This window comes from Mesoplodon mirus (assembly GCF_964341445.2).
Source record: "Mesoplodon mirus genome assembly, chromosome: 7".
Lineage (NCBI taxonomy): Eukaryota > Metazoa > Chordata > Mammalia > Artiodactyla > Ziphiidae > Mesoplodon > Mesoplodon mirus.
In genome coordinates, this window is record NC_138983.1 from 71944537 (window position 1) to 71969199 (window position 24663).

The 24663-nt window shown below is 47.6% G+C and overlaps 1 protein-coding gene across 7 annotated transcripts in view; it reads left to right on the plus strand.

Annotated features, from left to right (window-relative positions):
* The window catches only part of NAV2 (neuron navigator 2), a 768613-nt gene that overhangs the window by 468097 nt on the left and 275853 nt on the right, over nt 1–24663 (plus strand). The window lies entirely within an intron of this gene.

Sequence of the window (24663 nt, forward strand, 5' to 3'; positions counted from 1 at the left end):
CCTGGTGTGCCCTCCCTCCAAGAAAACACCAAATCTCTTGCCTCAACAGTGTGGGCTGCAGGCTAATCCCAGCCTGTGACAGTCTCCTGACTCCATCACTGAATCCGTCAGTCCTACACTCCCTCATCCCTCCCGATTCTCAGGGCAGGAGTCGGATCTTAGACCACAGCATCTCTAACTGCAGGAACATTCATCTCAGGCTTCCCAGGGACCCCACTGAAGCATCCCTGACCCAGGTTTGAGTGAATGAGTAGAGCATGTGCTCACAGCACAGTGGTCTCCAGTGATACCCTTCTCCCCAAATCCTCTTTCTCCACACTTTTTCGTCTCTTTAATATCTTCCATCTGATGGAGCAGGAAAAATCTTGAAACTGGCTCTCCAGTATTCCTTTGTTATTTATTTTTTTAAGGAAGTTAATTAATTAATTAATTAATTATGGCTGCGTGGGGTCTTCTTTGCTGCACGGGTTTTCTCTAGTTGTGTTGAGCAGGGGCTACTCTTCGTTGTGGTGCACAAGCTACTCACTGCAGTGGCTTCTCTTGTTGCGGAGCACGGGCTCTAGAGCACAGGCTCAGTAGTTGTGGCGCACAGGCTTAGTTGTTCCGCGGCATGTGGGATCTTCCCAGACCAGGGCTCGAACCCGTGTCCCCTGCATTGGCAGGCGGATTCTTAACCACTGAGCCACCAAGGAAACCCCAGTATTCTTTTGAAATCCTGCATTTTACACATTTGTCCCAGGCTTGCTTTGGTGTCTCTGTTTAAGCTCAGACTTCAAGGCAGTCCACTTTGTCATGCTGAGTGACCTGCATAGTGGCCAGTGGCATGGGCTGTCAGGTCCGAAAGGCTTTGTTTTCAAACCTTGAGTAAGTGTTTTAACATCTCTGGACCTCAGATTCCTCATGAGTGGAAGTCATAGAAACTAACTCAGTTTGTGAGGATTAAACGTGATGTATGCGTGTAAAGGGCTTAGTGCCTGACATGTAGGAAGTGCTGTGCAGTACCCATTATCCAGTTGCGTTCAGCTGAAAGTCTAGCCATCTTAGCTGCCCTGTTTAAAACTTCATTTGCTGATGGGCAGCCAGCTGGAGAGGGGCTGCGTCACTGCTGCTCCTTGGAGAAACACTTCTCTGGCTCAGCCAATTCCTTGTCTAGAAGCCACCGGGGAAGGTCCCATTGAGAACTGCTTACAAAAGCAGGGTCACAAGAGCTAACAGAATTAAGCAAGTTATCAGGCAGTAGAAAATGCAGTTAGATTTGCATCTGTGAAGCAGATGGCCAGTGCAAGATGATTGAATTAGTTTTATTATGTTTGGGGAAATTAATTTGTCACTTTAATTTTTTCTTTTGTTTTTTAAGAAAGAGACGTGATTTTGTTATCTCTGGCCAAAGTGATTTGTAGAAAGAGTGTATCCTTTAATGGAAAACAAGGGATGCAGTAGGACCTTGAAAACCCCTTGTCTTCTAATTGTCTATTACTAGTTGGTAACAATTCTGTATCTAGAATGTGGCCCAGAGAACAGAAATGCTGCCACCTATTGCTGGTGAAAACTGGGCTTGTGTTTCCAGTCATAGGGAGGAATTTTTTTTCCCCTTCAAAATCTCCGACCATGGGGCCATTGGGTATTAAATTCACTTTTGGAGAGGTTTTTTACATGCTGAAGATCTTAGGATCTGGTGTGTTCTAATTTACATTATTGATTACAGTGTCTCACGTCACATTTCGATCTGGTTAACTTGAGGGACCCTCAAGTGTTTTGATTCCTTCTTTTAAAGGTGAGGAAGAATCAAATGCAGAATCTTTAAGAACAAATGGGCTCTTTTGAATTGGGGCCCAGGGTTGTTAACTGGGAGATTCCCAACACTTATTCTTTGGGCACAAATAGTTCTTTCGTAGCCCTTTTGAAAGGATCAAAGCAAAACCTGGAGTTTTGAATGGCCTTTTTTTCCTGTTAAGTCCTTTTATCCTTAACAGTTACTAATGAGCATTCAAGGAGACTCACCCATGCAGAAAGAGTTTCTGGTACATAATAACTAGGGTATAGACTTTATATACATTACATCCATGTATGGTGTGTGTGTGTGTGTGTGTGTATAAGTGAATGATGTTTCTGAAATTCTGTGATCTCAAATCTAACTTCAGGGAAGGCATTCTGCCCTTGAAATGGCTAAATCAACAGTCTATCCATGGGTGGTTAAGAGTTCAGTTTTCAAACCTGGCTGCACACTATCGTCGATTGTGGAGCTTTGTCTGTTATCTTTTTTAAGTAAACTTTTCTGAAGAGTTAACTCTACTCTAAAAGCTGTGAAGATAGTGCAGAGAGTTGTCATATACTCCACACCCAGTTTCCCCTATTGTTAACAACTTGTATGGTATGTTTGCCACAATTAATGAACCAGTATTAAAACATCATTAACGAAAGTCTGTACTTTATTCAGATTTCCTTAGTTTTTTTAATCTAATGTCCTTTATCTGTACCAGGACCCCATCCAGGACACCTCATTACATTTAGTTGTCATGTCTCCTTAGGCTTTTCTTGGCTGTGACACTTTCTCAAACTTTCCTTGTTTTTGGATGACCCTGACAGTTTTGAGGGGTAGTGGTTGGATATTTTGTAGAATGGCCCCTCCCAGTTGAGATCAGTCTGATGCTTTTCTCATGATGAGACTAAGACTGTGGGTTTGGGGGAGGAAAACCGGAGAGGTCAAGTGCCACTTTCATCACCTCGCATCAGGGGTACCTACTATCAACACAACTTATGGATGTGGATGTGGACCTTGATCATCCGGGTGGGTTGGTCTTTATCAGGTTTCTCTGTGAAGTTACTCTTCCCCATCACTTCCGTACTGTTCTCTTTGTGCAGCCCACACTTAAAGGAGTGGCAATTCACGTTGTACCTCCTTGAGAACAGAATATTGACATAAATTATTTGGAATTCTCTTTGCATGGGAGATTTTTCTCTTCTCCCCATTCATTTATTTATTTATTCAACCTTTTATTTCTCAGTATGGATTCATGGGTATTTGTTTCATGCGTTGGGTTTTAATCCAATACTGTTAATTCTTTATTACTCTTGTTGGTCAGTTGTTCCGGCGTTGGCCATTGGGAGCTCTTTCATTTAGCTCCTGTGTCGCTGTGACAAAACCCCATCCATGTGTTTTGGTGTGGGATGTATCCTGCCTTTCTGGCACTATAATGTGCTCCAGGCACATCTGAATATTTCCTGTCGCAGCCCAAGAATCAGCCGTTTCTCCAAGGAGCCCTGGTTCCTTATATCGGTAAACAGTATTAGAAACCAAGATGTGGGTACTGGGTGTGCTTGTTGCCACTGGGATATCATTGTTTTGAGATCCTTTCGGTTGACAGAACAAGGAAATACTAACTAACTAACACATGTATCTATAAATATTGTATCTAGGTTAAGCTAAACATTAGTTTATACCGATATACTATATAGGTCAGTATATAGTTATACTGAAACTATAAACTATTATTTAGTTTATAAACTAAAAATAGGTTATAATGTATATAGAGCTTCCAACTCGAACCAGCTAGCACATTGATCATTCTAGCCTTCCTCCCTTGCTGGTCTGTCACCTCCCACTCCAGCAGTAAAATCCCCTGTGAAACTTATTAAACACCCCTGTGCCAGGACCCCATGTCCTGAGGTTGATTTAGATGCCTACCTGGGACCTGGGCATCTGTATTTTAATAATCTCTAGACAGGTTGAATTTTTCCATTACAGGCTCATGGTGCCATGCACTCATCTTTGTAGCGTTTGCCACAAGTGCCCTCTGACACCTTTTTCTTTATTTTTACTTGACATCCTTATTTGATTAGTACCTGACCCTCCCTCAAGATAAGAAGCTCCATGTCCTTTTTGATCATCATTCCATCCTTAGTAAGTGGGTATATATATATAGTGGGTCCTCAATAAATATTTGTTGAATGAATGAGTAAAATTACATACAGTGTGAATGAGGAGGGAGGAGAAAAGGAAATGATTTATTGGACCCTTCCTACATGCCAAATGCCTTTGCAGATGCTTTCAAAATATAGTCCAGTTCAGGGATCTGAACTGGGTCTGACTGACATCAGAATCATGCCATTTCTGTCAAGGAATTCCTACCACTTGCCTTGTCTCCTGCTTTGCATATCACTGGAGCTCCCACTGGCCTGCACGGAGCTGTGTGGGTGGCCCAGGAGGAGGCCAGAGTGGGGAGAAATAGCAGCACCCATTTAGAGCCTCACCTAGTCCCCATTAGGAAATTGACTCCTATTTGATTTGGGGAGGGGGGTGTTTTTTCCTGCCTTTTCATGCTCACAATGAAGGTGACATTGATTTACAATTCAGTGGGTTGAAGCCGGGAAGGGAGGGTTCTATGGGTAGGAAAGATCAATTAAATGATTATCCCAGCTGCCACACACTAATGCCTTTCTTACTGAATTTCAGAATCCAGGAAGCAGAAGGCCACCGCATTTAGCCTTTTACAGGAAATCTAATTGCCAACTTTGTGATGCCAAGTTTTATTAAATTGGGAAGAGTCAATCTTAGCGGCTGGCAGTTTCAGACATGACGGAAAGCTTCCCACTGGCCACCTGGAATTCTAAATGAGTTCCTCCTGTTGCTTTTTGGGTGCTTTCGCTGAAGTTTTATGAATTTATCACTTTTGTGATTATATCTTTGTGATTTTTATTTGGGGTCCAGGGTGCTAGGGCTTAAAGCTTGGCAAGAAGTCAAAAAATACTGGATTCCTACTCTGTGCTAGATGCTGGGCTGGTGGCTGAGGATTCTAGTCGGGAGCAGAACCACAGATTTCTGTTGTTTTATAGAGTTCTCCACCTGGAATGCTCGTCCCCTATTTCAGTGGGTTCCAAACTGTAGGGTGCATGAGAAAAACCCGGAGAGCTTGTTCAAGCCCAGACAGCTGGGACCCAACCTCAGAGTCTCCGATTCAGGAGGCCTGAAGTGGGCCCTGAGAACCTGCATTTCTAACAGGTTCCCAGGTGATGCTGATACTGCTGGTCTGGGACAACCATTGCCCTGAGTCTTTGCATGATGGCCACCATTTTTTCAGTTAGGTCTTTATTTCAGTGTCAACTCCTTAGAGAGGCCATTCTTGAGTTCCCTGACATAGGATCCCTCCTCCCCTCACCATTCATTCTCTATTGCTTTTTTTTTTTTTTTTGGCCGCACCACACCACTTGCAGGATCTTAGTTCCCCGTCCAGGGAGCAAACCCCGGGCCCCTTGCAGTGGAAGCGTGGAGTCCTAACCACCAGACGGACCGGGAATTCCCATCTACTGCATTTGCCTTATAGTATGTATCATTCTCTGCCATTTTGTCCCTCCCACTTCTCATCCTCCATAGAATAAAGCCCCATAGGGCTCTCTTACTCACTGCTGCCTCATCCCAGCCTAGAAGAGTGCCTGCCCCAGAGTACGTGCTCAGTAAGGTCTTGAATGAATGAAGTAATTACAAGCATAATGAGTCTTAGAAAAGAGGGGCCTGGGCTTCCCTGGTGGCGCAGTGGTTGGGAGTCCGCCTGCCAATGCAGGGGACACGGGTTCGTGCCCCGGTCCAGGAGGATCCCGCATGCCGCGGAGCGGCTGGGCCCGTGGGCCATGGCCACTGGGCCTGCGCGTCCGGAGCCTGTGCTCCGCAGCGGGAGAGACCACAGCAATGAGAGGCCTGCGTACCGCAAAAAAAAAAAAAAAAAAAAAAAGAAAAGAGGGGCCTAGGACACCATGGCAGTGTTAACAGGTAGCCCTCAGGTGGGGGGAAAGGCATTGCATTGCATCCTACAGGGAGCAGTTTCTGGGTGTGGCCTTAGTGTCAATTTCAAGCAAAAAACACAGCGTTTTGCCTGCAGGGTTGCAGGCTGTGGGGTCTGGTGGGAGATTGCAGTTGGCCACTCCAGATTTGTTTAATTTTTCCATAGCCTTTCCATGGTCCTGTCCACACTGAAAAAAGGCCATCTGAAGAGCAGATCAGAATTCCATCTAGCAGGCAACCCCGGCACAGACTGGTTTGGTAAGCTCCCAGGTCCCAGTCGCTGAGCTTAGCAGGAAGCGAGGCCTGCCTGAAATAGACTGCTTCTAGGGACCTTCCTCCTGAAGTCTCCACTTGCTGCAATCTGGAATCCGAGGGCCCTGCACAGACAGCCTTTTCAAAACCTCTGCAAAGTTGAATGAAGGCTCACACTCTCTTCCTTTGCAGGAGCGAGACCTCTGGGTAGAAACATGCAGATTCCTCTCCATCATGTTTAGAGAAACGGAAGGGCAGGCACGGTTGTGCCTCCCTTTGACAAAAAGAATGTCAGGCAGAAGACAAGACACGTGAGGGTCCCACGCAGCTAATGGCTTAGACAAAGGTTTGCAAAACCTCTCTGCAGAAGCTGAAGCATCCGGCTCCTGCCCTTGTGCTGCCCGGTTCAAGTGAAGTTTGTACAATCCCTCGGCCTTTGCCCAGCCTTTGCCAAGCATGGGAGGGGGGGAGCCATTCCCCAGGTTCGTTTGCCTGGGGCAGCAAAAGGAACTGTGATTTCTTTCCCTCGAGTGTGTCATGAAAATATAAACACAGTTCGATTATTTTGGAGGGCGAAGAGAATGGGGTGGGGGAGATGAGGGGGGAGAATGGCAGCATTGTAGAACTGCGGCTGAGGGCCAGAGGGCTGCCCAGCGGGTTGTGGTAACATAAGCTGCCGCTGTTCAGGAGGTGGCCTGTGTAAGAAAATCTGACCACAGTGGGAGCATGACTTCAGCTAAAATTAACCTTGGAGGCTTCACACGCCTCCGCAGTGCTTTGAACTAGACACCCCGGGAGGGCGTAGGCCATGGACTGCAAGGACCGAGCGTGGGCTGTGGGTCGAGCCATGCCTGTAAGCATCAACTTGTGGGTTCCTGCCCGGGGAGAGAGTCGGGATTCCTGCAACCATTATAAACTGGTAAGCCACCTGAGGGCCACTGGCGGGGTCCCTGGGGAGAGGTGATGAAGTTTGTTTGAATTGGGGCTTGTGTTTAGAGGCAGTTCTAGTTTATTTTCTACACCTGGGACCACAGCGCTCTGAGCTAGCTTTTCATCTGCAGAACGCTTGGCTGAACTAACTGCTGAACTAACTGCCACCTCGTTGTCGCTTTTTGTTTCCTGTGTCTTCGCAGGGTGAGGACCCAGTTGTGTATTTTTAGAGCAGGTAGGGAAGAATCTGTCTAGAAGCTGTTGACGGCCCGAAAAAATACAGTCGCATAAACCAAAGGCAACAATCTGGAGGGCCGCAGACGCCAACAGGTGTGGCAGGTTTGGGTGTTTTCTCAATTGTGGGCCTCAGCAGGTGCAAACGGGAAACAAGACTGACCTCTGTAAAGGTCTGAAGAGGTGTAAGGGAGTCCTCCAGGGGGCTTCACTGCAGAAAGGATCTATTTGGGAGGTAACTCGAAGTGATTTCCCGTCCTGTGAGACCAGGAATGGCCCAGGCAGGGCACCGCTGACCTCCCCCACGGCTGGTCGGACAACTTGGAGAGGATCTTTCAAGCCGGACAGCAGCTGCCCCTGTGGCTTTCCATTTATCGTGGGGAATCCGTTTGGGATCTTGCAACACAGAGCAAAAAGGCAAGATGTATTTCTTTTCCTTTATGTCTCCTTCACCTTCAGACAGTTAATGCGACCCTGGGGCCAATGGCAGTCTTGATGCTTGTGGCAGAGGGGCGCCCCGGCTTGATAATCAGACCACTTTGCTGTGTGTTCGTTTCGCTCGCAAACAACCGTGTAGTTTATCCTCCCCTCCCAGAACGTATCCCTGCCCCTCCCCCCAACTCAACTTTCTAGGCAACATTGTTATAAGGTGTAGAAAGGACGCGTTTTCTGGGGAAGAGCGAATTTCTCTTGTTTAACGATTACTGTGTATAACTGACCTTGGAATGCTTGATTGGAAAATGTTTAAGCCACGAAACGTTTGCTTAGGTGAGGGAGGTAGTCTTGCCCTTTACGTGCAAGGGTCTGAATGGAGTTGGTGTGAACCATGTAGAAAAAAACTCCCTGCATGGAGCTATCTTCTGATGCAGCTTTGAGGCCATTTTCCATATGAGCCTCTCTATGGAGCCCTCCAAATATTTTATATCCTTCTGTGGCCTCCGTCCTCTGGGTGTGTTGGCTCATTAGAGGTAGAGGGCTACTGGGATATTGGACACCGGCGTGTCTTTTGCTTTGGAGGTCTAACAATACCCAGGCCAAGCGTGATTGATGGGGGTGTCTTTGGGTCATTACTTTGACATTTTAGCTTCAGGATCTAGGCTCACTGCCCCATGGAAGAGATATCTTTTGAGGTAGGATGTTAAAAATAGACATTTCAGTAGGAGGAAGCTGTGGTATGTGATTCTGAGCTTCTGAGATTCTGAGATGAACACATCTCATGTTCTGCATGGGGATTTCCATCTCCTGCTGAGCTTGGCTGGACAGACACGGAACTTGAATCCTGATTTTCTTAGGAAGAGAAAACTCCCTCCAGTTCTGTCCTAGAACTCCCTCCCCATCACGGCACGTCAATGACCTGGCCTGGTGTTGTACCTGCCGAGTGACACCTAGATGGCTGGACTGAGTGAGAATACCTGGGCCTCAGTGCTGATGCTAATCATTGACCAGCTGAGCTCTCCCTTTCCTCATCTATGAAGTGGGGGGAATGCAATGCGACCGCCTCCCCCTTTTCCCAGGGTTGTGGTGTGGCTCAGATCAGTATCTACAGAACGGCTTTATAAGTTATAAGCACCGCAGATGGGAGGTAATGGCTGAGTTGTAGTTAGGACTTTATGTATTCTTCTTGAGATGAATCAGTCGGGGCTTACTTCCAGAACTTTGTAGAATAAACAGTATCTTTGTGCAAATGGTTCTTTTTGTGCTCCGGGCCAGGTTGGCCCCTTCTTTCTTGGGTGCCAGCTTGGTATCTGGTAGTCTTCCTAGTAAAAGCCCATTATAAAAATACAAAACACAGAACCCCCGAGATTTCCCCAGGCCTGAGAGCTCTGACATCTGGGCTGGAGAGGGGCCCGGGGCACAATGGCCACTTCCACCGTGGCCAAGTCTCTTAGCCATGGAGTTGCTCAGAAAGGAAGGAGGCTCCTAAATGGAGACCGAACAGGGCAGTGTTTCCTGGGCCAGGGCAACGCCAGCCACTGCTGGGAACTGCCTACCTCCAGAGATTTTTAAAGCCTTTGTCACACAACTTTCCCACAAATGACACAGCACTGTCTCTGGCAGGCCTAGTGCCTCTCTGCCCAATGGGATGAAGCTCTCTGACCATTTTTGAGGCTGCCAGACCTTCTAAGTTTCCCCTTGGAGCACCTGGACCTTCCTTAATAAGCATCATTACCCTTCACTGGATACCTGTGTGTGTGGGCTCACAGGTGCTGCACATTTTTTCTCATCAATCCTTAATATAAGTTTATGCACTAGGTACCATTATCTCCATTTTACTGATGAAGAAACTGAGCTTGCATTTAAGTGACTTGCCTGGATTTGGGTACGTTCAGAGGTGAAGCCGGGATTTGATCCCAGATCTGACCTCACCCTCTGAACCACGGCACACCATTTTCTCCTTGTCACTAACATAAAATTTACAGAGTTCATGGCTGTTACCTTTTCTGTGCCAACCATAAACCTGCTTGGAAGTGGGGGAGAATAAGGACACATGGTACCCCGTTTATTTCCCAGGGCCCCTCAGCTGTGCCCCTCCCTCTTTCTCTGGGTGGAGCCCCACCCACCATCTTGCTTTGCCCCTGCCTCCCAGCCCCTCATGCAGAAAAGGGGACTGCCCCCGGCCCCCATGCTTGGGGTCTTCTCTGAATCTGCTTCTTCCTATGAATCAGCCTGCTTTGGCTGCTTAATCTTCTCGAGAAACCTGACCCAGGGGGAAATCCTTAAACTGTCATCCATTACTCAGGTTTCCTGGGTAAGGGAGCATTCTCAAACAGTTACCAAGAGTGCACACAGTTTGTCCCGTGGGTTGTGAATTTTAGTGAGCAATGTACTGTTTATATAGCCACTCACCTGCAGTGATCTGATTGGCCCCAAAAAACCCTTTTACCATTTAAAAAAGACAAAAAACTCTCTCCCAAGCTTGCCAGTGTGGTTGCCTTTCCCCCTAGCCATTCTCCTGGAAGTAAAGCATTGATGACTCCGTTGGGAACGTAAATGTTAGCTGGGAACAGTGACTCACCAGGCAATCCCTGGAAGAGCTGCATACCTGGGACCTAGGAAGCCCCGATGGAATGGAATGGAACATGTCAGGTGAGTTTTGATCACCAGGGTCAGGCTGAGACGGGGCCAGGCCCAGTGCCCGGGAATGGGCAGCATCGGGGGCAGGGCCAGTTGGGACACCTCGGTGGGTGGCGGAGTCAGTGTAGGGGGCAGGAAGGGGCGAGGCAGCTTGTGGACCGTAAATATTTGGGAGACCGATGCTGGAATCCAGGAGGCTTGTGCGGGAGGAGGGAGGAGGCCACCAAGAGGGCCTGTCTGCCAGCATTCCTTGAGTGAGTGCCTTAGGACACACACACCCAGCTCGGTGCTACATAGGGGTACCACGAGCTCGCCATCTACCCCTCGGCCCTGTGGATAAAGCTCATCACTCTGGAATGGGGGTAACCTAACTGGCTCTGGCTCACTCTCTCCTGCCCCTTCACCCACTGGGAAGCAGGACTTGGCACCTTAGGCCTTCCTAAGAAGGATTCCACTAGCCCTAGAAAGCACCGGTAAGAATATAGATTTTATTGAAGATTTGAAAGGGCTGTGTTTGGACCATGTACAGGTTCATTAAATGCCCCTTGATCTTGTCTCCAGGGCTTCTTCCTTCCTCGCCACCCACACAGCCTTCCTGCTTCCCGGTCGGTCCAGCTCCGACCTCTTCCTTCTCTGCCTGAACTCTGTCTTTCTGATGCAAAGCATTTTAGCTCAGTCTGCACTCCTCTAAATTTGCACACTCATACACATTATTTTACGTAACAAAAAAGCTCCTCCTTGGTGTGGGGTGGGGGAGAGGGGGAAGAAAGGCACATCCCACCCCCACCACTCACCTGTGCACGCCTAGTGGCGGTTAACAGTGGGCTCACAACTGATAGGTAGCACTTGCTGATTTCCAAGGTAAATCCTCCTACCAAGGCTGATTTCAGTCTACCAAATGTGACATCTCTGAACTGGCAAGAGATGTGCAAGACTATATACCATTACATACTGTTTCCCTCATATGGAGGAAATAGATGTAAATCACCTCGAGCATAAACAATGGTAAAATGTAGAAAGATAATTTTAAAGGAAATGATGAGTTTTGAGTACGACTACCTTTAAAAATTTTATTGTAAGTTTATATAATGTAATTTTAAAGTATACATAATTCTATGTGTATACAGTTCAGAAAGCCCAAGTGAATCTGTAATGACATAAAGCAGATCTGTGTTAGCCTTGCAGCAGTGGCAGAGTGAGGGACGGTTTATAAAGGGTTGCAAGGGGGCTTCCCTGGTGGCGCAGTGGCTGAGAGTCCGCCTGCCGATGCAGGGGACGCGGGTTCGTGCCCCGGTCCGGGAAGATCCTACATGCCGCGGAGCGGCTGGGCCCGTGAGCCATGGCCGCTGAGCCTGCGCGTCCGGAGCCTGTGCTCCTCAACGGGAGAGGCCACAACAGTGAGAGGCCCGTGTACCACAAAAAAAAAAAAAAAAAAAAAAGGGTTGCAAGGAAGTTCTTGGGGTTGGTAGAAATATTTGTTATCTTTTTTTTTAATATCTTTATTGGAGTATAATTGCTTTACAACGTTGTGTTACTTTCTGCTGTATAACAAAGTGAATCGGCTATGTGTATACATATGTCCCCATATCCCCTCCCTCTCGAGCCTCCCTCCCACCTTCCCTATCCCACCCCTCTAGGTGGTCACAAAGCACCGAGCTGATCTCCCTGTGCTATGCGGCTGCTTCCCACTAGCTATCTATTTTACATTTGCTAGTGTATATATGTCAGTGCTCCTCTCTCACTTCGTCCCAGTTTACCCTTCCCCCTCCCCGTGTCCTCAAGTCCATTCTCTACGTCTAGGTCTTATGTCTGTGTCTGCATCTTTATTCCTGTCCTGCCCCTCAGGTTCATCAGAACCATTTTTTTTTTTAGATTCCAACATTTGTTATCTTGATTGTAGGGATGATTTCGTGGGCGTACATAGATCAGAACTCATCAAATTTTACATTTGAAATATATGCAGTCCATTACATGTAAATTAAATCTCAATACAATTGGAAAAGGAATTTTAAATTGAACAATTTTAGATTAAATTATTCTTTCAGAATGTTCAGTTTTCTAAATTCCGTTTTATCATACAAAAGAATGCGTTTTTATTTGCTTCATGTATGTTTTGTTGTGACCTCATGGATGATTGGCCTATATATTTATTTTTAGGTCCATATAGAGCCATATATTTAAGTTTGGGGATAACATAAAAGTAACTTAGGGCTTCCCTGGTGGTGCAGTGGTTGAGAGTCCGCCTGCCGATGCAGGGGACACGGGTTCATGCCCCGGTCTGGGAAGATCCCACATGCCGTAGAGTGGCTGGGCCCGTGAGCCATGGCCGCTGAGCCTGCGCATCCGGAGCCTGTGCTCCGCAACGGGAGAGGCCACAACAGTGAGAGGCCTGCGTACTGCAAAAAATAAATAAATAAATAAATAAATTGGCCTCACTTTCTTCAACTATAAATTTAGGGTTGTATCAGATCACCAGAGGTTCTTCAGTCACTGACATTCTATAATTGTAATTATGGATGAATTGGTCTCCTGGGATTCAGGATTACCTCATACGACAACACTGTAGAGAGATTGGGACTATCCCCTGGAGCTAGTTCCAGTCTATCTGTCCCAATATCTGTCTACTGGAGATAGACATTCCTGGAGATCAGAATGTCTATCATTTCCTATTAATCCTTTCAGATAATTTTTTTTGAATTTTTTATTTATTTCTGGATGCGTTGAGTCTTCGTTGCTGTGCGTGGGCTTTCTCTAGTTGCGGTGAGCGGGGGCTACTCTTCTTTGTGGTGTGCGGGCTTCTCATCGCGGTGGCTTCTCTTGTTGCGGAGCACGGGCTGTAGGCGCACGGGCTTAGTAGTTGTGGCTCACGGGCTCTAGAATGCAGGCTCAGTAGTTATGGCACCACGGCACGTGGGATCTTCCCAGACCAGGGCTCTAACCCATGTCCCCTGCATTGGCAGGCGGATTCTTAACCACTATGCCACCAGGGAAGTCCCTTTCAGAGAATATTTTGAATAATTTTAGGCCAATCTGGTAATTCAGAGTTGAACGACTAGAAAACAACTGCTCAAAGGTGAGAACTCAGTCTTCGGTAACTTATTTTCGATGCAATTGTAAATGGGATTGTTTTCTTAAATTTCACTTTCTGATATTCCTTTATAATTAATGGCTGGTTAACAGCTAACTCACAGATTTCCTAAAAGTTTAACAGTCAACTCTCCAGAGCCAGTACAAGCCTGCTCTAGCATGTGTGTGTTTCTGTGTGTGTATCGTTTTAAAGAACACTTTAATGTCCACAGTCAGGTGGGTCACTACCGTGTTGCTGGAAATTCTCACAGCGAAGTGTTACCTACCAGTGCCTGTTCTGTGTCTTGTACTACGACTGGTCTGAAAGATACATGAATCATCGTCTTGATTTCATGGGGACTTTATGTTCTAGGCAGTGAAGGGGAACAGATACATTCGTCCATCCCATCTATTCATCCATCTGTCTGTCCATCCATCTGAACGTTCACTGGTCTACCCCTCCATTTCTTGTCCATCCGTCCACCTATTGACCCTCCAGTAAGTCAGTAAGTTCTTGTTTATTGAGCTCCTGTAGGGAGTCAGGCATTGTGCTAATGTTTCAAAGATGTAGAAAATTTGTTCTCTACTCTGGAGAAGCCCCCAGTTGAGATGTGGATGGTTATAATAACCATGATGAAGCCATGTGCAAAGTGCTTTTGGAGCCAAGAAGGAACAAAGAATTTCCTGTTGGGAGTGAGACAGTGAGTTGGCAATGGCTTTACAGAGATTGAGACTTGACTTGGCTTTTAAGACACCGAATAGGCATTTGCCAGGTGGTGGGGTAGAGATGGCACTGCTGGCAGAGAGGATGGTGTGGGCAAAGGTACAGGGGCTGGGTAGCTAGGCACGCAGGTGTATTTAATTGTAGGTGCACTAGGATTTCAAAGAAGGGAGAGAAGCCTGGCAGTTGGGGGCTGGTTTCTAGAAAAGAACATCCTGCCAAACGGAGGGGATGCGGGAGGACACGCCAGACCAGAAAACCCACAAGCAGGGACCGAAGGTTAACGTGGCACAGAGCCTGTGGTGTGAGTGGTGGACCAGAGGAACTTGTGAGTTGGGGACATGGAGACGAGGCAGGAAAGGAAACTAACATTTAAAGGTTCCTGGGACTTCCCTGGCAGTCCAGTGGTTAAGACTCTGTGCTCCCACTGCAGGGGGCACGGGTTCGATCCCTGGTTGGGGAACTAAGATCCTGCATTCTGCATGGTGTGGCCAAAAATAAAAATAAGTTTAAAAAGATTTAAAGGTTCCACCTAAGTGCCAGGCACTGTGCTAAGGACTTCACAAACATTCTCATGTAGTCCTCACAGTAGATAATAAATTATTATCCCATTTTACAAATGTGGAAGCTGAGGCTCAGAAAGTGGCTTGCTCAACGCCTTGGCAAACTCCGTGTCCAAATGTGTGAGGTCCCTTAGGTCTAATGTTTCCCTTTATGCATTTAACAATCCTGTGAAGAGGAGACAGACTCAGAGAGGTTAAGCAACCTACCAGAGGCTACCCAGGACTCCAAGGTCTTGACTGGACCTGGTAGGGCCAAAATCCTGGGGAGCCTGAGCCTAGCAAGCTAAGCTGAGGCATTTGGGCTGGACAGGAGCGACTGAGAAGTGCAGTGGCCGGAATCCCCTTACCTGCAGTCTGCAGATGAGGGGAACTGTGGAGGCTTGGAGGACCGGAGGGAGGCTAATATTTAAAAGGTCAGTTCGGGCCTCTCTGGTGGCGCAGTGGTTGAGAGTCCGCCTGCCGATGCAGGGGACACGGGTTCATGCCCCGGTCCGGGAAGATCCCACATGCCGTGGAGCGGCTGGGCCCGTGAGCCATGGCCGCTGAGCCTGCGCGTCCGGAGCCTGTGCTCCGCAACGGGAGAGGCCACAACAGTGAGAGGCCTGCATTCAGCAAAAAAAATAAAATAAAAAATAAAAAAATAAAAGGTCAGTTCATGACCAGACGGGAGGGAGGTCTGTATTGTTGCCCAGGTTGTCACCAGCCCCTCAGGTGTGGCCACCCTGCCAGGCAGCTCTCACAAGCTCTTGTTGGGTTTGGGGATGTTTGCTGTCAAAGAGTGTGCTCAGCATCTCCCCCTACCCTCCACCCCATCTCCTCCTTCCCTCCCTCCAGGCCTGTCTCGGGGGTGGGGGGGGCCTGGTTCCCATCACAGCCATAGAGGAAGCTCTTGGAAGAGAATATCTCTAATGACTAATGAACACAGGAAGGGAGAGAAAATACTTGAGAAATTCCAAGTGGGCTCTGACATTTGGCTTTCTTGGAGATGCTGGACATTATGGTAAAAGTTATTCAGATCTTGCATCTTTGGCTGGAGTAGGTGAGAGGAAGTGCTGCAGGGGGAGCCCAGTTTTATTCTGAAGGCACCAGTGATAGTCTTCATCCTTACTTGGCCTTATTTGACTTTCCAGGGAGGCCCTCGGGAGACCTGGCTGCACATTTTTTGTAAGAGCTTGTAGCTGCAGGACCAGGCTGCCTGGCTCAAATGGAGCATCACCATTTGTTAGCTGTGGGACCCTATGTACATTTCTTAACCTTTTAGAGCCTCTGTTTTCCAGTATGTAAAATGGGGATGACTCATTTAGTCAACAGATATTTAGTGAGCACCTACTGTGTGCCAGGCCCCATACTGGATGTTTGGAAAAATTCAGTGAGCAAAGCAGATGAGAATTTTTGTTCTCCTGCACCTGTCACTCCAGCAGGGAGAGACTGTAGATGAAATCACAGGTAGAAAATGCCTGGCACACAGTAGGCTCTCAACAGAAGCACATCCTCCCCTTATGCACAGGTGGTGGCCATAGTGAGGAAACAAATGGGAAAGGACTATGTATCCTGTCAAGTGCAGGGCGGAGCACAGCCTATCCCAGGAGGACTGAGCAAGCAAGCAAGGGGCATCCTAGGCATCGAAGGTGGGTCAGCCCAAGGTGTGGGGTAAGCAGGCGCCTACGTGCTCATCCTTAAGGTCTCACCAGTGCCACCCTGCACGTTCACCAGCCTGGTGTCTTTTTCTAGAGGCACAGTTTCAAAACCTCCGGAGTTGCTGTGCACGCCCACCTGCGGCTGGTTGGTGTTCCCGCAAGACAATGCCACCATTGTGTGGCTGAGGGGCCCTTCCCAGGCCGGCCTGGTCCACTTCAGGCTGGAGGAACTGGGGGACTTTACTCCTGAGCATTTCCCATCGGGATACAACCCTGCAGTGGTAACTCCTGTTGTACTGGCATTTTTATTTTTGCGAAAGTGACACTGTTGTGAAATGATGTTGGGCTTGTGCTTTGGTGACATGGGAAAGTGTCAGCTCCCTCTTGGATCTGTTAGGCGTGAGTGACAAGCAGCCAACTGTGTTCCCAGGGGCAGGCGCGGGTGACATTGAGGTGCCTGTTGTGCAACGAGCCTCACTCTCTGGCTGCTTTTCCCACGCGGCCGTGACGCTCACCCTTCTGTGGCTCCCAGTTCCTGCGTGGGCCTCTGAGGAGCAGTGTAGCATCATTAGGAACCAGAGTCTCTGCTATCAAAGGCTGCACACTAGTGTGTGACATTGGGAAAGTCATTTCCCCTCTCAGAGCCTCCATTTCCTCATCTGTAAAATGAGGGAAATAATACCTTCCTCACAGGTGAGTTGGGAACTAAAGGAATCCATTGTTTGCCAAGTGTTCACAGTTCATGGCATCATCTTCATGGTAACGGTAATTGGCACTAACATACTGTGTGCCCTTACTGGGCACTGGGCATTGTTAGATGACCTCTTTTTTTTTTTTCCTTCTCATCATCTTTTTTAAATTAATTTTTATTGGAATATAGTTGCTTTACAGCATTGTGTTTCTGCTGTACAGCAAAGTGAATCGGTTATACGTAAACATATATCCCCTCTTTTTTACATTTCCTTCCCATTTACATGACCTCTTTTCAATCTCACAAGAACCTGAATAGGGAGTCGACCCATTTTACAGATGAGGAAACGGAGGCTCAGACATAGTTTAAAGAACTTGCCTGGGATAACTCTGTGGTTGAGGCATGTCTGGCACCTAAGCAGTCTGACTCTAGAAGGTGCTCTCTTTATCAGTTCACCATAGAATTTGGCGGATGGTAGTTAGCATCCTACACAAGGATGAAGCAAGAGTGGGACCCTGCATGGCTGCTGCTCAGGCAGGGTTTGCTCAAGGCACCAGGGCGTACATGCAGCTCTGAGCACCTTATCTTGACTTGATATCATTCAGAGGTAAAGTAGGAGGAAGGGTGGTGAGGGGAGTGGATGGAAATTGGGATTAGCGATAAGCCCTGCCCCTCCTCTAGTCACCTGCTGTGTGTGTGTGTACACGTGTGCATATCCCTTAGGGACAGAAGCATACATATGGGCAGGTGTCAGGGTGGCTCTTTGCTGGTTGTGCATACAAGTATGTAGGTTACAGCCCGTTAAAAAGGGAGAAAACCAGCAGTGGGCTCCTTCCTCCCCCTGCTGCTATCTTCTGGGTCCAGACAGGGATGTATACTCCCTGGTGTAAACAAGATCCTGTGAACCATGTTCCAAAATGTATATTGAGCACGGGGGCTGGCAGTCCCATTCTGCACGTGCTCGCGTGGGAGACACAGACCCCAGTCACATCTAGGTGCTCCTGGAGCTCAGCTTTCTAGCAGCCTTACCTGGCTACAGACCAGCTGAGAGCCAAGAAGCCTTCCCTACCGACCCTCCGAGCAGCTCAGAGGGGTGCCGCAAAAGCCTTCCACTTAGGTGTTTTCATCAACGGAAAAGTCCTATCAAGGCTCTTGCTTGAATGGTACTTCTTTTACTTTACACCTAATTTTAAAGGACTCTGGGGTCTCTTAAAGGCAGTCCAGCAACTTTGCAGCCTTAAGGGCATCCTTGTATGCATCAAAATGCTATTCATAGTGACGTCCACAGATCATCAAGAAAACATGGAATTGGGTTAATTCAAAAAGCAGGGATCGTGATAATCTATTTGGGAAAGAGTCCCTATGGCATAGTTAAAAACTGCCTTTCAGAAGTGGAAGCTCTCAGCGATTTAGAATGACTTATTCCCCCAAAACTTATATTCATTTGAATATGAATAACCACCATTTATTCAATACTGTGCTCCAGACACTGTGTTAACCATTGACATACATGTTTTCATTTCGTCTGTAAAGCAAACCTGCATATCACCACCGTGTACGTGAGGGCCCCCCACGCTCAGCTGGCCCTGACTCGTTGTGGGCCACCTGGCTGGTAAGAGGCAGAGCCAGATCTGAACCCTGGTCCACACCAGCTCCTGAGAGTGCAGACACACTGCCCTTGTATAATTACCGCGGTTGATGAAAAACCACAAATGACCTGAGTAATGCATCAGGAGATGGCAAACATGGGGATGGAGGAGGGTCATTGACCTCTAGGGTGGGCATGTAGTGAGAACCACGGACGCTGGGCAGAACTGGACTCTTCCTTTGAGAAAACAGGGAGCAGTGCCAGCGTTCAGGCTCAGCCCCTGCTGGGCTGTGTGGCCTGGATTGGCTTCTCCGTGCTCCCCCTCTTTTTCCAATGTATAGGGCCGGGGACACCATTCACCCATTTGAATGTTTGTTTCAAGGCAGTGGTTTTAATCAAGGCAGGGTCTACCTTAAGAAAGGATATATTAGACTCTGATGGGGAGAGAGGGGAAGAGGGAAAAAGCCACCAGCTAACTTCAGGCCCCTTACTTCACCCCAGGCAGTTAAAATGATCTGTGGACATGTGGCCACACCTGTGGGGTAGGTACCGGGCTCCTTTCGAGATGCCGGGGATACGGAAGTGAATGTGTTAACCAGCTTTGCCCTTAATAACAAATGGTGCGTTTTGATTGTCTTAAAACTGGGACTAATTGAATAATCATTCTTTGTGGTATTCAGGTGCTGGGTGGACACTCTATTCTGTTGTTGCAATATCATTTTTTGTGCTTCAGGACAATCAGAACTAAACCGTTTAACCACACACTGCGCAGTCATGGAGATGATGGGATGTTGATGGTGTTCCCAAAGTCTAGAGCGGGACATTGAATGGAGGCCGAACAGTTGAGTTCTCTTTACGACGGATGGACTGGAAACCACCTCAGATGCTAAATGACTAGTGTACTTGTATCTTACATCTCCACCCTGGCATTTCCTGCTAAGAGATACATTGTACTCTTTTCCTCCTGGAACTGGCTGTGCTAAAGCTCTCCGCCGCCTTCAGGGTCCATCAAGCTGCGTGCCCAGCATGTTGGTCTGCATTTACAGTTGTTAGGGCAATGACTTTGGGTGCAGTTATTTTATGGAATTTTGGGAGGTTTCTTCCTTAGAGCTGCCCATCCCCCTTCATTTGAGTGCTAATTGCAGTATAAACTCGGCACCTTCCCCGTTGGTTTAACAACCGTGCAATTTTTATCAGTTTTCTTCTTACAACTAATAATCAGGTTCTTTACTTCGCTTGATCTGTCGAGATTTTCCCTCTTTGATTTCAGCCTGTTTGATATGGAATGATGTGGAGTTATAAGCAAACAAATGACACACTGCTTGAAATTCTGTCAGGGCTAATCAAGTGAATCAAAATGAATTCGCTCTTCAGCTGTCATTGTCTTCCTTCCCCTTTTTTCTTTTCAAGCCTCTGACAGCAGCTCCTTTCCCTCACCGGGCGCTTCTGGAGCACTGGGTCTCCCGTTAGAGGGGGTGGGAAAGGGGGTAAACTCAGCGAGATGGGTCAGAGCCAGAGCGGGAAAGACTCCTTCGGATACTGGTGTGAAACGATTCTAGAGCCTTTTCCTCTGGAATCTTTTCTCTGGAATGATGTGATGATTTGGAGTTGGGGGTGGGGATGGTTGTTTTATTCTTTCCTAGAACTGTGTGGTTCTTTGTCTTGCCCATTTCTACTGAAAAGTTCACCGATCAAGGATGAGTGGGCTCCAGCGTAAAAGCAACAGAAGCCCCAAGTCTTTAGAACTCTGAGGAAGGAGAGGCTCTGGAGAAGTTGATCCTGAATGCCTGAGGCTTACAGAGGAAGCCCTGCAGGCCTTAGCCCTTGCTTAAAATCTTTCAAACACACACTGTTCCATTTTTGTTGAGTTCCTGAACCCGAAGTAGTCTTTGATGACTAAGGATATTGTGAGTTTATTTTCCAAAGGTGCTCCTTGGAAGAATGGTAGTCATTGCCTGAGCTACTGAAACAGCAAGTGAGAGGGATGGGGCTGGAGTGTGTCAGTGCGTAGCAGGGCCCATGAAAACTGTGTTTCTTAAAATAAATCTAGGCACTTTCTTGTGACTCACTTCTTCAGAAAGTGGAGAGCTGGGGAGAGGAAACTCCAGATAGTCAATGATTCTTGTTTGATGGGTCCTGATTAACGAGCTTGTACTCTGGACTGATTTATTTTCTCTATTCCTTCCTCTTTTCAGTCAATAAAGAGACTTGAGATCCTGGTTTGAGGATTCACTGAGAGCTCACGTTAAGTCTCCAATGCAATCAGTTTCCCAAGGGTTTGCCCTTTTTCTCTTCATTCAGCTCAATGTTGGGCAGCCACTTACTGACCACCTGCTGTGCCCCCGCCTTGAGAGACACCATCTCTGCCACAATCTGGGGGTGGGGTGAGGAGGTGGTGCCAGCGAACAGGTTCTCTGCTTCTTATGCAGCTCAGGATGCAATGAGGAAATCAAGGGTGACTTCCTGGAGGAACCAGCATAGGAATGGAGTTTTTTGGGGTGGCCCCAGGTGGAGGCACTCAGGTGGGTGGCATGGCAGGAGTTCAGAGATGGGGAAGTGTGAGGTCCAGTTTTCCTGAGGGTAATTGTAATTATTACTGAGCCCTTGCTATGTGTAGGCATATTATGTCATTCAGTCCCTATGACACAGACTGGCCACTTTCTTCTGTAAAGAGCTGGACAGTAAATATTTGAGGCTGTGCGGGCCAGAAGCCTCTATCACAACTACACAGCTGTGCCATTGTGGTCTGAAAGCAGCTACAGATAACAAATGGGTGTGGCTGGGCTCCCATAGAACTTTGTTTACAGAAACAGGTGGTCCCTTGGGTTTGGCCTGGGTCACAGTTGGCCAGTCCCTCCCTGCCTTATCATATATTTGGTGTAATCCCCATTTTATGGAGGATAAAACTGAGGTACAGAGAGGTGAAAAGAAATTCACATGCCAAGGGCCACCTTGACTTGGTCAGTTCCCAAGCCCAAGCTTTTCACTTACCCACACACTGCCTCCCCTGCGAGGTCGACACTGGCTGGGGAAGAGTGGATGGATGAGAAGCCTGCCTTGAACTGCAGTATGAAAAGTCTGCCTTCCATTCAGTGGGGAGCCGTTGATGATTTTGTGAGCAGGTGATAGGACTAGAGCTGTGCTGTTGGAAGATTAAGTTGGTTGTGGTATGTAGGTAGATTGGAGTTAGGAGAACAAGAGCTCTGTCTTAAGCAGCGTGGAGTAGAGAGGTTCACTTCTTTGGCAGAGTCATTTCTGACCACTGTAGAACTTTGAAAGTTCTCCCTGGTATGCTAGATACCTGTGTGGCCTCGCCAGGGCTCCACACTGTGTGTGCTGATGGCTGAGTGGGAGAGGGTTACCCCTGTACTTGTTGAAAGAAGCTTGTTTAACCTTGGTTTCCTGCTGGATTGTATAGACACAAGAGAGGGCTGGCTTTAGGGAGGATACTTCTATTTTAAAATACCCTTAATCACCTAGGAAGGGAATGAGCAGAGGTACCTGTATCCCCTCCCACTCAGCGGTGTCCTTGTCTGTGGCCTGTTCTCACCTCAGCTGATGGTTGTGGGGCAGGTGGCTTGAAGCTTTGGGATGTTCTCGTGGTCCCTCAGACCCTCAGATGGTAGGATCCCTCCAGGGCTTGAGACATCACTGCGGTGTATCTCCTGTTGAGGGAATATACCAGCCAGGTATCACTCTCTGTACCAGCCTGGCCTGCTTTTCTTTCGCAGTCTACTGTGGTTTGTGATTCCAGATCGGAGTGCTCCAGACTCTCGGAATTGTACCTTGTGAAAGAGAAGGGGAGTGAGTCTTCAAGTCATCTGTGTCCTGGAGGTTCAGGGTAGAGGCTGTGGCTGGTTTTGTTCTGGCCCATTTTATAATGCTGGTAGTCAAATTTCTAATTATTCTTTTTATCTACTGAACACTTAGCATGTGTCAGATTCTGTGTCCTTTATGTGTATGAACTTGTATCGCCTTCATAATGGCCCAATGATGTTGGTATTATTATCCCCTCTTGTAAATGAGGACACCCAGGCCAAAGGACACAGACGTAATAGGCAGCGTGACAGCTAAGATTTAGAGCAGTCTGCTGACTCCAGTGCCCTCCTCTTGACCACCTGCTGCCTCTGCTTCCTGAGCCCCACGTGGGTCAGGTCAGGGGCTTCCAGGTGGTGCTTCACTGAGTCTTCACAACCACCTTCTGAAGTAGACCTTACTGTGCCCATTTTACAGCTGGATAAACTGAAGCCCAGAAAAGGCAAGTGACTTGCCAAAGGGCATTCAGACAGCAATGGATAGGTCTGGGGGGTTTATTTATTTTTAAACAATTCTTTCAGTGTGAACATAACAGAGAATGAGCCGAGTCAGTAGGACGGTGTCATGGAGGGGGTGAGTGAATTGAAGAATTGATATTTGTATTCAGAGAAGCAGTGTTGGAGAGTGTCTAAGGGATTCTAGAGTTAGTCAGCCTGGGTTCATATCCTGGCTCTGCCACTCCCCTGTGATCTTAGATAAGTTACTTTACCTCTCTACACTTTAGTTTTCTTCTCTGAAAAATAGACACAATAATAGCATCTACCACAGAGAATAAGGATGAAATGAGTTAATGCATGTAAAGTGTCTGTACCAGTGTCTGGCATGTATTAGCCTCTGTATGTGTTAGTTGTTATTAAGCTCCTACACTGCATAAGGCACTTTTTTCCGAATATGTTATATCACTCAGTCCTCCTAAGAGCTGACAAGTACATGGTATTTATTCCATTTTACAGATAAGAAAACCTAGGCTCAGAGAGTTAAATAGCTCACCTGAGGTCGTACACCCATTCCTCCAGAGATACATGTTGAGAAATTGAACAAAACAGACCCAAATCCCCACCCCGGGGAGCCTCCAGGGCTGGGACTCGAACCCAGGTCTTTCTCTTTTCCTTTGAATGTTTTTCCCTTTCTCTCTCTCCCTCTTAACAATTTCATCGCATGATCTCTCAGATTGGCCATTGTAATGACCAAGATGGCGCTCGGCTTCCTTAGCCTTCTCAGTGCTTGTGAAATTGAAAATGATCTTGCTGAACTAGAGCCTCTATCTGACAATTTGGGAGTCATGAGGAAGGAAAGGGACATGGATTTAAGGATTAGATGCCATGGTCCGAGGTATGAAATAGAACCATACTGTGGTGTGGGTCTCTGCAGTGGAAGCTTCGAGTTGGGGGCTAGGGGGTGGATAGGCGTCGTCTGTTCTCAACGCTTGATGAAGTGGAAAGTGCACGTCTGCCTTGACCCCTCTTGGGATGAGGCCTTCACGGTCCCAGAGGGAGTAGCCAGAGGTGCCGCCTCCCTCGAAGGGCCTGCTTTGCAAGTCCAGGCCCTGGCCCTCAGTCCCCATTCCGGGGGCCTTGAAGGACAGCACTCCACTGCGTGAGATTCCCCTGAGCCCAGTGTTGGGAAGAGTGAGAGCTGGGGCAAGGACAGGGCTTCCACTGCTCTGTGAGTCACGCGAGATCTCGGAGCAGGCCTGCTAGTGGAGATACAGTGACCACCTTCATCATTTTGGTGGAGACATCACATGGATTAGTACGTGAACTGCACCTGCAAACACGGCCCAGCTGAGGTGGGATACTTCTCTTTCTGAGCAGGCATGGGTTTGTATCCCTCCTGGGGGAAAAAAAAGGTGCTGATAAACAGGACCTGCATGTGCCCCACAAACTCACAAGTCCACGCATGAAACTTAGCACTCAGAATTGACGAGGAGGTTTTCAGTTTTGTTTTTGGCTTATGTCACTTAGGGAGAAAGTTTTTAGGCGAGGGTTTTCTTGTGTTTGTTGGCTCATTGGAAGCAAATATTCTTTGCGCCGATGATTCTGTGACTGGGAGGGGCAGGTCTCTCCGTCCCCCAAGGGGGTCTGCTTTCCTGATCCCATGATGACCCAGCCTCTGCCTTTCGGGTGCTGTGCACACCAATGCTGTGTTTAAATATGTTGGAATTTGCTGGGGGGTTTTTGTTCAGAGAATCCCAACTGTGAAAATGATGCCAGGCTTTTAAGTTAAACTGATTAAATTTGAGATGATTGTGAGGCCATTAATAACCCCGCTCACACAAGAGTAATTGAAGCGCTCTGTGTTTTGGTACTTGGCT